The following is a 12885-nucleotide window of genomic DNA, read 5'->3' as shown; positions in this document are numbered from 1 at the left end:
CACCGTAAAACCCTTCATTCCGCAAAACGCAAAACAATCTGAAAACACACTCCGTGGGAGTACCTCCTGTGCAACTTCCCTTCGCAGGGCAGCTTACCGGATGACGGGATTGGGGCAAAGCCTTCAGGACCCCCAATCTTTGATGAAAGGAGGGAAACCACGGGGTAACATCCCTGAGTCAGATTGCGGGAGGGTGTGTCGGAGTGGTGCTGAGGTGTCGTCCACAAGACGGCGGTCTCCTTGGGTTAACCTGAGGCGGTCCCTTCGGGTGGGTGCCTGGAATGTCCTATCCCTAAGAGAGGATGATCACCTGTCTCTGTTATCACCTGAGCTCAAGCGTTTGGACACCGGGATTGCAGCTCTCTCTGAGGTTCGGAGACCGGATTGCGGCGAGATAATGGTGGGTGGTTTCACCTACTATTGGTCTGGTTGCTCTGATGGTTACCATACTCAAGGAGTTGCTGTAGCTGTGTCTAATAAGCTGACTCCAATGATAATTGAGGTAACACCGGTCAACAAGCGTTTTATGAGACTAAGGATTCGTCACTCCTTAGGTGTCATTTCCCTGGTCTCTGTCTATGCTCCGACTGAGGCGAGTGACCTCACCCTGAAGGACACATTCTACGCCACGCTCGAGTCTGTGGTTGATCAGTGCCCCAGACGAGATACACTTCTCGTCTTGGGGGATTTCAATGCATCGACTGGAACTGATAGGGATGGTTATGAGACATGTGTTGGTACATGTGAGACATATGAGAACCAGAATAGCACTAAGTTCCTTGACTTTGCAAGAAGTCGTGGACTTAGGGTGGCTGGTTCATGGTTTCAGCGCCCACAAGCTCATCGCTGGACTTGGTATTCCAACGCTGGTGGTGTGGCAAAGGAGATTGACCATGTCCTCGTTGACGGTCATTGGAGGATGATCCAGAACTGCAGGGTCTACCGGAGTGCTCAGTTCCTCAATACTGACCACCGGCTTGTTGAAGCAAATCTAAAGCTGCACCTTAAATCCTGGAGAATGGTACCATCCCAGCCTTGGCTGGATGTTGGCAAGTTCAAGGATGAGAGAGTAGCGAGGAGTTTGCAAACAGGCTGAGTGGACATTTGGGGTGTCTGGGTGCTTTGGGGGGTCCTGAAGAGTTGTGGAGTGCCTTCAAGACCAACGTCCTTGATGTTGACGGTGGATGTCTTGGAACTCACCGCAGGGCAAAGAAGAATTTTGTGTCTCAAGGGACACTGGATACCATTGACCAGAGTCGCAGGGCCAGGCTGAATGGCAGAGCTGAGCTGTTCAGGGAGCTGAGGCGTAAAACTGTACGTGCACTGAGGGTGGACAAGGAGGCCTATGTGCGAGGAATCTATGAGGGGGTAGAGCATCACCTGTGGACAGGTGATTCTCGTCCTGCTTACAGGGGAATTCGTGCATTGCGTTCATCCAAGCCCATCCCTCGGAGCACTGCAATTAGAGCAGAGAGTGGTAGGCTCTTGACAGAGGAGTCTGAAGTGAAGGCCACTGGGCCAGTTACTTTGAGCGGTTGTACCAAGCTGATCCCCCAGCTGTCGAGTTGGACGTCAAGGGTGTTACAATCCCTGTTGCTGACCCTCGAATCAACTCTGGTCCACCTTCGCTTGTGGAAACACGGGCTGCGGTGAACCGTTTGAAATGGGGTAAAGCTCTAGGGATCTGTGGCATCCATGCTGAACTTCTCAAAGCTGGTGGAAATGCTGCACTCGTGTCGTTGCATGCAGTTTTGTGCTCTGCCTGGAGCACAGGCATCATCCCAACTGACTGGAAGAGGGGCCTTGTTGTCCCTCTCTGGAAAGGAAAGGGTGATCGCCAAGACTGCAACAATTACCAAGGTGTGACGCTGCTCTCAGTGCCGGGCAAGGTCTTTGCTCGGATAATTATTGATCGGGTTCACCACCATCTGCATGAGCACCAGCGTCCAGAGCAGTCAGGCTTTACACCAAAGAGGTCAACGATTGACAGTATCCTTGCTCTTCGTGTCCTCACCGAACGCTGTCCTGTCTGTATCTGTTTGTGGTGAGGATGTTGAGGTCGTGGAGAGATTCACTTACCTTGGCAGTGATATTCATGTCTCTGCTGGCTGTGAGTCAGAGGTCAATAGACGTCTGGATCGGGCCTGGGGAGTCATGGATTCACTGGATCATGGGGTGTGGCGCTGCCGGTACCTGTGTGGGAGGACGAAAGTCCGAGTCTTCAGGTCCTTGGTGCTTCCAGTCGTGCTCTATGGATGCGGACTCTGACCAAGGATCTGAGACGGAGACTTAATTCCTTTGGTACCAGGTCTCTTTGGAGAATCCTTGGCTATCGCTGGTCAGATTTTGTCTCCAACGAGCGGTTGCTGAGAGAGACTCGGATGAGATTTTTTACCTGCATAGTCCGTGAACGTCAGTTGCGGCTGTATGGACATGTTGCTCATTTCCCTGACGCTGATCCTGCTCACCAGATTCTCTCAGTGAGGGAGTCTCGTGAGTGGAGGAGGCCAATGGGCCGACCACGTGCCTCATGGTTGCAGCAGGTTGACCAGCATCTCAAGGAGATGGGGATGGGCCAGGCATCTGCCTGGGGGATGGCCAGACGGAGGCCCCTGGAGTACCGGCGGAAAGTGGACGCAGCGACGCGCTGTTCTGGCACATGCTCCCATACCTGACCTGACCTATAGTGGTGAGATCATGGTGGGTGGTTACACCTACTCTTGTTCTGGTCGCTCTGATGGTTACCATGCCAAAGGAGATGCTGTTGTTCTGTCCAATAAGTGGACTCCCATGATAATTGAGGTAACACTGGTCAACGAGCATATTATGAGACTGAGGATTCGTCGTTCCTTGGGTGTCATTTCCCTGATCTCTTTATATGCTTCGACTGAGGCGAGTGATCTCAATCTGAAGGACATGTTCCATGCCGCTCTCAATCTGTGGTTGATTCGTGCCCCAGGCAAAATACTCTTCTATTATTGAGGGATTTCAATGCATCGACTGGCACTAATACATATGGTTATAAGACATGTGTTGGTCCCTATGGGTCAGGAACTGTGAACCAGAATAGCACTAAGTTCCTTTACTTCACAAGATGTTGTGAAGTTATGGTGGCTGGTTCATGGTTTCAGCACCCACAGCCACATCGGTGGACTTGGTATTCCAACACTGGTGGTGTGGCAAAGGAGATTGGCCATATACTTGTTGATGGCTGCTGGAGGATGCTCGAGAACTGCAGGGTCTACTGTAGTGCCCAGTTCCTCAATACTGACCACATTTATGTTGTGGCAACTCTGAAGTTGCAGCTCAAATCGAGGAGACATCCCAGCCTAGGCTGGATGTTGGCAAGCTCATGGATGAAAGCGTAGCTGAGGAGTTTGCAAACAAGCTGAGTGGGGCTTTGAGGGGTCTGGGTGTTTGGAGGGATCCTGAAGATCTCAAGACCACCATATACTGCAATTCCTGATGGTGCCAGTGGTTGTCTTCGAACCCACCGTCGGGTGAAGAGGAACTTTCTCTCCCAAGGGACACTGGATACCATGAACCAGAGTCGCAGGGCCGGGCTTATTGGCAGGGCCGACCTGTTCAGGGAGTTGAGGTGTAAAACTGTACGTTCAGTTGAGAGCGGATAAGGGGGCCTTTGTGCCAGGAATCTCAAGAGGTAGAGTCTCACCTGTCCTCAAGTGATTGTCATTCTACTTACTGAGGAATTCATGCATTGCATTCTTTTAAGCCTGTCTCTCGGTGCACTGCAGTTAGAGTGGAGGGTGGTGAGCTCTTGACAGTTGGGTGTGAAGTGAAGGCCCATTGGGCAGATTACTTTGAGTGGCTGTACCAGGCTGACTCACTGGCTGTTGAGTTGGGTGTCAAGGGTGTTACGATCCCTATTGCTGACCCTCAATTCAACTGTGATCCACCTTTGTTTGTGGAAATACAGGCTGCGGTGAACCAGTTGAAAGGGGGTAAAGCTCCTGGGATCTGTGGCATCCATGCCAAACTTCTCAAGGCTGGTGGAAATACTGTACACATGTCGTTGCATGCAGTTCTGTGCTCTGTTTGGAGCACAGGCATCATCCCAACTGACTGGAAGAGGGGTCTTGTTGTCCCTCTCTGAAAAGGGAAAAGGTGATCGCCAGAACTGCAGCAGCTATGGAGGGGTGATGCTTCTCTCAGTGCCGGGAGAGATCTTTGCTCGGATAATCCTTGATCGGGTTCACCACGATCTGCTTGAGCACCAGCGCCCAGAGCAGTCTGGCTTTACACCAAATGGGTTAACGATTGATCATATCCTTGCTCTTCGGGTCCTCATCAAGCGTTTCAGCAGATACAGGTGAGATTTTCTGCAGCGCATGCTTGCAGCTTCTGTTGAGCCCCGCAAAGCATTCGATTCAGTGAATCGAGATGCCCTCTGGAGGATTCTCGGTCTTTGTGGAGTGCCACCAAAACTGATCAATCGGATTTCTGAACTAAACTTTGGTACTGATAGTGCTGCGAGGTGTGGTGGTTCAATCTGTGACTTATTTCCAGTTGTTACTGGCATTCGTCAGGGTGGGGGGGGGGTGGGGTGTCCTGACCCACACACTTTTCACCACTTGCATGGATTGGATTCTGGAGAGGATGTTGGAGAGATCAGGCTGCGGTGCATCTTTTGGGAATGATAATATCTCTGACCTTGATTTCGCAGATGGTGTAGTTATCTTTGTGGAGACTGGATATCCTGATGGCACGCCCTCCAGGCACTAAATGAGGAGTCGGAGCCGCTGGGATTGCGGGTTTCTTGGGTCAAAACTAAGATCCAGGCTTTCAATGACATCTTGGATGCTGCTGTCCTGTCTGTGTCTGTTTGTGGTGAGGATGTTGAGGTCACAGAGAGACTTGCTTACCTCGGCAGTGATATTCATGTCTCCGAATGTTGTGCACCAGACGTTGATAGACATCTGTCTGGCCTGGGGAGTCATGGATTCACTGGATCATGGCATGTGGCGCTGTCATTACCTGTGCTAGAGGACGAAAGTCTGAGTCTTTAAGTCTGTGATGCTTCCAGTCTTGCTCTATGGATGGGAGACTTGAACTCTGACCAAAAATCTGAGACAATGACTTAACTCTTTTGGTACCAGGTCTCCTCATATTATCCTTGGCTTTCGCTGGTCAGACTTTGTGTCCAACGAGTGTTTGCTGAGAGAGACTCAGATGAGATTTGTTGCCTGTATATTCCATGAACATCAGCTGCGACTGCATTGACACTTGGCTTAGTTTCTGACACTGATCCTGCTCACCAGATTATCTCAATGAGGGTGCCTTGTGAATGGAGGAAGCCAATGGGCCGACCACATGCCTCGTGGTTGCAGCAGGTTGATTGGCATATTAAGAAGATGGCGATGGACCAGGCATGTGCCTTGGGGATGGCCAGATGGAAGTCCCTGGAGTACCAGCGGAAAGTGGATGCGGCAATGCGCTGCTCCGGAGCATGCTCCCATACCCGACCTGACCTGAATGGACTTTCAGCAGAAAATACTTAAATACAAGCATAACATTAACATCGTCATGAAAACGTTTTGTTTTTATTTTTGCTGGAATGGTTCAGGACTTTCATTGAAAGCCTTTCTCATTTCAGCAAATATGCAATGGGTCTTTGGGTTATAAAAGTTGCATCCTGTACTTTTGTTCAACTTGAAGTGCAAATGTTCCTGCCTTTTGGAAATGCAGGTGGTGAAGTCGATAATTCAAGCTTCATTTGGTCCTAAATACGCCTTTGTCTTACGTGGTTTCTCAATGTGGTTGTATGAGGTGTCATTATCGTAGGGGTTAATGATGAGCATGTTAAAAAATGAAAGTGCTGGTCGCGGGGGTGAAATATGAGGGGGATGAATAGCCATTGTACATATGAGGGAAGCTATCAAGGCAGTGACTGACTTCACATACTTCAAGGCAAGTATTGAATCACTTGGAGGTATCACAATGTGTATATACAAGATAGATATCTCCAGGAAGATTGAGGCCTTCCACAGTAGGTGCCTCTGAAGTATATGAGGTATCAATGAGGCTCAACAGTGGACAGGGCATATTAGTAGTGTATAATTGGGGAGACAGTTTGGGATGGATGGAGGAGGAGTTGCTGGAAGATATTATTGCAGTCAAATTACTTTACTAGCTTGTTCCTTCTTGCTCAGATCAAAGGCAACCACATTCCGAAGAAACTCTTATCTGGATGGGTGTCACATCACCAATCAACACATGGAACCATTCAGATATGGAGGAACAAAGTGAGACAAGACCTGAAGAAATTTAATATCGATGAAGACAATGCAAAGAGGGGTTAGCTACCTGCACCAAGAACAGACTGGAAATGGACAAAGCAAACCGTGATGAGCAGATATTACAAGTCGTAAATGCCTGACAAGTCACCAAATATGAGCCGAGTATACCAACTCGCTCAATCTGCCACAAGTGACGGACAGGCATAATCTGTAGTATGGCCTTCTTTCAAAGTTTAAGGTGTGTGTGTGTGTGTGTGTGTGTGTGTGTGTGTGTGTGTGTGTGTGTGTGTGTGTATGTGTGTGTGTGTGTGTGTGTGTGTGTGTGTGTGTGTGTGTGTGTGTGTGTGTGTGTGTGTGTGTGTGTGTGTGTGTTTTATTTGGTTATTTTTTTATTTTGTGTGTGTGTGTGATGCAATTGTTATGAACAGTTGTTTGTGAAAAAACGAGATGTGTCTGTGTGTGTGCATGAGCACACTACATTTGCAATTCTAGTTTGGAATTGCATTTTGGCTTCTGAAACTCCAAAGCCAGGATCGAGTTAACTTCGAACCCAACAAAAATTTGGACGAACTGCTACTTTACTAATTTTGTAACAAACACGGAAGAACAGACTTTGCCTCACACAATTTATCTGCCATTTGTGACTCGTGAACTTTCTCAGGCCTATGCCCTTTTACTAGCTCCCAACCGGGCGTCAGCCAAGCTGTCAGTTGGTCTATCCGTCCGGAGTCGAACACGAAAATGACTTGACATATTTCTTTCACATTCGACACATGTATACTATAATATCTGGGCATGTGACACACCAAATGATTTTTGGATCTGAGCAAATATAGGATTTGGAGGATTAAAAAAATACATTTATGAGAGAATAGTACAGTACAGTATTGTATGTGCTTTGACGAACCATTATGTTATCTATTTACACTTTACCATCTGCACTCCCATCTGCACAATAATATATAAATAATAATACTTTACCATCTGCACAATAATATATAAATATATATTATTTATATATTTATACTTTACCATCTGCACTACCAACACACAACTTTGGATTGTTTATTGATGTTGTTCCAGGCTTGTGTTCCAGAATCTAGGCTTGTGGAAGAGCTAGAATAAAGAATGGATGAGGATGCAATATAACAAAAGGAACAGCAGCAAGAGAAGGGTGAAATGGCAACAGCAGGGTCAAGGGACAGACTTAAGAGAGAAGAACAAGGCATGCGGGTAAGGTTGATGGGAGTGAGAATGCAGCGGATGGATCAGATGGATACAGAAGGAAAACAATTTTTTGGGAAGTGTGTAGTTTAACGGTTGTAGAAAAGATCATGGTTTTATATCCGAGATGGTGAACAGCTGTCTTGAAGACCTGGCAGGAAGAATGAGATTGAGGAGAATGTGGAAGTTTGCTCTACAGGTGGGCCAAAAGGGAAACAAATGAGTGGTGGTGAGCAGTGATTCTGGATTTTTGGGAGTTTCACCAGAAGTGGTTTGATGGTGGACTGCTTGCTCCCTGCAGATACCTTTGGAGGGGGAAGGGGGTGGGTTGTTGATAAGACCAGAAATGAGGCAGAAAAAGACAGAGACCACTGACCTGTCGGTGATGGCAAAGTGATAGGCCCATAGATTCAGCTTCATCATGAGAGATTCAAATGATGTTTAAGGTCTTGGTTTCCACAGCGTCAAGGTGCGAGGCAGGAGCGCCAGCCCAGAGATGAGAGCAGTATTCCATCAAGCTGTGGATGAAGGCAATGTAGATGGTTAGGAGTTCAGTTGTGCCAAGGAAGGACTGTGCATGGCAGAGGATAGGCAATTGACTTTGAAAACAATCTTTTAAATGTGGTTTGCCCAAGAAAGAGCATGGCTGAGAGTGAGACCAAAGAGTTTAAGTGACTGAACTTCTTTGAGAGGGTTATTGAGAAAGTATGGGGTGATTTTTTGTTGTTGTTGTTTTATTTCAATTAATATTCCGAGAACCCTAAATAATTCCCATACACTAAAAACAATATCTGGTAGGAACCTAATATTTTGCACAAATGTAGCTTGATGTCACAGAAAGATATAACATGGTTCACACAATTGAATACCTTCAATGAAGTGCTGAAAGTGTCCACCACCATGTTTCATGCACAACTTCATTCTTTGCAGCATGCCCTCCGACACAGTGTAGCATTTATTGGGGAATGTTGCTGATTGTCGACCCATCCAGGATTGTGCCTAATAGCCCAGGAGACTGCTTTGGCAGCACCGACGTTCTGCACAGTGTATGGTCCCAATGGATGGATGGATTGCTGATTGTATCACTGATTATTGCTTTTAATTCACCAAGAGTACGTGGATTTTTAGTGTGTACACTATATCCTTTAAATATCCCCACAAAAATAAATCTGGCGACGCAACATCTGGGATTGAGGTGGCCATAATGACTTGGACACTACATGGTCACCAAAGAGAAGCCAAAGTTCGTTCACGCTGTATCGTGACGTGTGACTCGTGGCACCATCTCACTGAAACGATCCTCGGTTGATTTCGTCTTGTGTAAGGTGCCCGAGAAACTCGTGGATTATGTTGATACAACAACGTTCTGAGTTTACTGTTTCTGAGAAGAAAATTAGGCCAATAATCCTTTGCCGACTTACAGCACAACAAAGACCAATTTTCACGGAGTGCAGTGGCCTTTCATGCGTTGCATGAGCTTGTTCACTTCGCCATAAACGAGTGTTTTGTGAATTTACATGCCCACAAAGGTCATGTTACATCTTTCTGTTACATGAGGCTACATTTATACAAAACATTAGGTTCATAACTGAAATCGTTTTTCGTTTATGGGAATTATTTAGGGTTTTTAAATAAAATAAAATAAATCACCCTGTACTAGTCGATGGGAGGGTTTGCCCTTGCTGTATTGTCCTTTTGGGGAGAGAGAGAGTGTTTGGGATTTCTCAGGGTTAAAAGACATATTTCGAGTGTTTGACCAGTTTGTGATTTTGTCATGGTCTGAAGAGAGGAAAGAGGTTGCTGCCTTTCTATCTTAAGGATTGGAAATGTCCTGGCAGATGGTGGAGAAATCAGCGAAGATACAAAGAGCATTTTCCAGAGAGTCAGAGGGATAGTTTATGAAGATTACGAATAGGGTGGCACCGACAACTCTGCCTTGGGGCACTCCAGCCTTGACAGGGGGAGGAGATGAAAGGATTCCGTTGAGAACCATATGTTGGCTATGAGAGTGGAGCAAGTTAGTAATTTAAGACTGGAGTTGGTCTTGGATGCCAGAGGCAGACAGTTTGGAGACAGGATGCCAGCCTGTATCAAAAGCACGATATATGTCTCGAGAGACGACTCTGATGTCATGTCTGATATTGAGGGCCTCCATGCATTGTTGGGAGAGTGGAGACAGCATGTCCAAGGTAGACTGACCCGGTCTGAATCCAAATTGATCATCTGAGATGAGGCTGTTGTTGAAAAGGAATGATTTTATGTCAACTGCAACGATGGATTCCATGACGTTGCTGATGATTGGAAGTAAGCTAATTGGTTTGTAGTTCATGGAATGAGTTTTTGCAAAAAAAATATTGTATCCAGTAATATTGGCTGACTTCTAAGCAAATTAATATGACCTTGGGCAAATAATATGGTGAAAATGGCAGAGAGCGAGGGAATACAAGAGCAGCAAAGTAGATTTTTAAGACTGGCGAACTGATGCTGTCCGGTCCAGTTGCTCAATCAGAGTTGAGGGTTGCCAGAAACTTCTCCACCTTCTCAAGTGCAAAAGACACAGAGTCGAGGAGCAGTTGGGTGTGACTGGGAATGGTGGGAACAGAGAGGTTGGGGATACAAGATTTAGAAGAAAATACAGAATTAAGGAATTCAGCTTTCTCACGAGTGGAGTCATCTGTGGTGTCATTTGAAGAGAGGGAAGGGATGGAGGGGAAGAATACTCCAGCGACAGACTTAACAAGGTGCCACCAGGTTTTAGAGGAGGGTGGCAAGTTTGAAAGTTCAATCTTGAGGTTGGACAGATGTTGTTTTCTGGCTCTCCTGAGAGTGGACACACACTTGTTACAGGCTTTGTGGAAAGATATGAGGTTGCTTTTGGTTGGATTTGCCTTCCAGAAGGAGAATGCGAGTTGTTTCAAGGAAACTGCCTCACCCCATAACTCATTGTGCCATGGGTGGGAGGATGGGAATGATAACTGAAAACGAGATGGGATAAACCTGTGTGTTCAGAAGAACAGGTTTCTGAATTCCCAGGCTGAGTTAATATCAGGGGCAGTATGCAGGAGTCGAGTCCTGAAGAGAGATGGCTACTTGCAGCCCCTGCCAATTTGCCTGAGTGAACTACCAGACTCGCTGGTGCTGAAACTATTCTCTGGGAATGGCTAGAGCAAAGCTGACCTTCATAAGTACATGATCAGATGAACCAATTGGACCAACCACTCACCACCAACAGGGAAGTTGGTCAAAACCAAATCCAGAAGAGAGGATACCATGGCTGGTGAGAGAGGTACCAACACCGAGCTAATTTGCATGGTGACAATTGAAATCACCACATATGAGGAAGAGAGAATTGGGATAAGTGGTTAAATGTTGGTCCATGTAGTCAGATAGAGATGTGGAGGGGCAGTGTGGTATGGGGCTGGGGCAAAGTTTGGGGGTTGGGGGGGGGTTGCTGTCCGAACAAAGCTAGGGTTTCTGGTGACACACTTTACCATCTCAACTTCCAACACATAACTTCGAAATATTTATTTATTTTATACATTTGACCATTTCCACTGGCTATGTCATTGTTATCCCCACCCTTTGTTAAAAAAATCAAAAGGGGGGGGGATATAATTGGCTACGTTTGTCCCTCCGTCATGCTTTCTCCTCCTCCATGGTTGTGTAGAAATTCACCAAATGTGGTAGTTATGATCACCACATGGCCAGAAGGTGTGAGAGCAGTATAATTGTGGCCTCACCCCTGGGGCCCTGAGGCGTGGTCAAAAGGTCAAATACCAGAAAATTCAATTACGGGCACATTTTAAAATGAAACTTAGTGTATGCAATCACCACTGGGGAGCACATGAAATACGTAAGGTTTTTTGGATTTGATCCCTGGTTCATACCCCTTTCGTGTCACAGGAGTCAAAAGAGAAGATTTTTTAAACTCAAAATTTGATATTGGGTCATTCATGGTGGAATTTTTTGCTATCTTTCAAAATTGTATCTTTACTTCTGCCACTGAAGGTGAAGGAGGTTATGTTTTCACCCCTTTCTGTCTGTCTGTTTGTTTGTTTGTGTACAGGATATCTCAAAAAGTTGTTGATGGATCTGGATGAAATTTTGTAGACCGGTTGGGTGTTTGACAAGGACGAAATTATTGAATTTTGGTGAAGATCCGGATCCGACTACTAGAATATTTTAAGTGATTCTTCACCATTGAGAGATCGGGCTAAAAACGATATATAGCACTATCTCAAAAAGTTGGGGACAGATTTGGATGAAACTTGTGGACACATTGGGTGCGCGACAAGGAAGAATTGATTCAATTTTGGTGAAGATCTGGATCTGACAATTTTCTAAGTGATTTTTCACCATTGAGAGATAGGGCCAAAAACGTTATGTAGCACGATATCTCAAAAATGTATTGGGTCCGATATATTCTCATGGATCAGGAATTACAGGGTGGAGGTATGCGCTCTTCCGAGTGCCCTTCTAGTTTTAGCTGTTTTACTCGCCCCCATTTTTGCCATTAAGTTGTTATAACTGAACATTTCCATCCCTTTATAATTAACTTGCCGCTCATGTTTGATCTGTACACTGTTGATATATACAGTTTAGATGACCTACCCTTTTCAAGATGTACAGAGGGATCTTCAAGGTAAATGAATCCATTCCTGAAAGATAGTATAGTTTGTTCCTTAACCACTCCATTATATTCCTTATCGAAAGTAGGTGGAACATCCTCTTGTGGATGCATCGTATAGAATTACGATGTTATAATGTGAAACAACTCCATCGATATTTGGAGTATGGGTCCAGGTCTGCACCAATAAATCACTGTTAAGCATGACTTGCATATGGAAATGTCGAATTTGACAACTGTGGGTTGATCTGGGAAGATTATGGGTGAGTAAATCTGGAGATTTGTGGCAGATTGGTTAAATAGCTATTTCCTTTTCGGTTTTCCATTTACAGTGGAAAAGGGCAATTGCCTTGCATTGAGGATTAACTTTCAAGGCAAGATTGATAAGCATTTGAAACATATACGAATGGGGAAGCAACTAAATATTTTCGAAGCAGGTAAACACCTTTATCCAGATTTTTTAAGAGGAGGTTCATAAAGGAGATAATGAAAAGTTACAGACCGATAAGTCTGACATTTGTGTCGAGTGAGATTTTCATGAATTTAATTTTAAAAAACATAAAGACCCATCAGAAAAGATAGCACAGCTTAAAAAAATAAATAAATCAGAAGTCGATACTTTTTGGAGTGAAACGGCAGAGTGGCATATGAGGGAACAGGAGGAGAATAAACACAAAACTATGACGGTATCAGAAGAGAAGTGCCAGTGATGAGGGGTTCAGCGAAGGTAGAAGAGGTTGGGAATGGGTAAAGCAAAAACCACGAGTTGGTGATGGG

The 12885-nt window shown here is 45.7% G+C and overlaps 1 protein-coding gene across 3 annotated transcripts in view; it reads left to right on the top strand.

Annotated features, from left to right (window-relative positions):
• LOC147029787 (putative methyltransferase-like protein 25) overlaps positions 1–12885 on the top strand; it is a 221289-nt gene that overhangs the window by 156578 nt on the left and 51826 nt on the right. The window lies entirely within an intron of this gene.

This window comes from Eptatretus burgeri, chromosome 3 (genome assembly GCF_056783735.1).
Source record: "Eptatretus burgeri isolate ZD-2024b chromosome 3, Ebu_testis_v1, whole genome shotgun sequence".
NCBI lineage: Eukaryota > Metazoa > Chordata > Myxini > Myxiniformes > Myxinidae > Eptatretus > Eptatretus burgeri.
The sequence above is the reverse complement of the archived record's forward strand: the minus strand, read 5'-3'. Positions and strand labels throughout refer to the sequence as shown.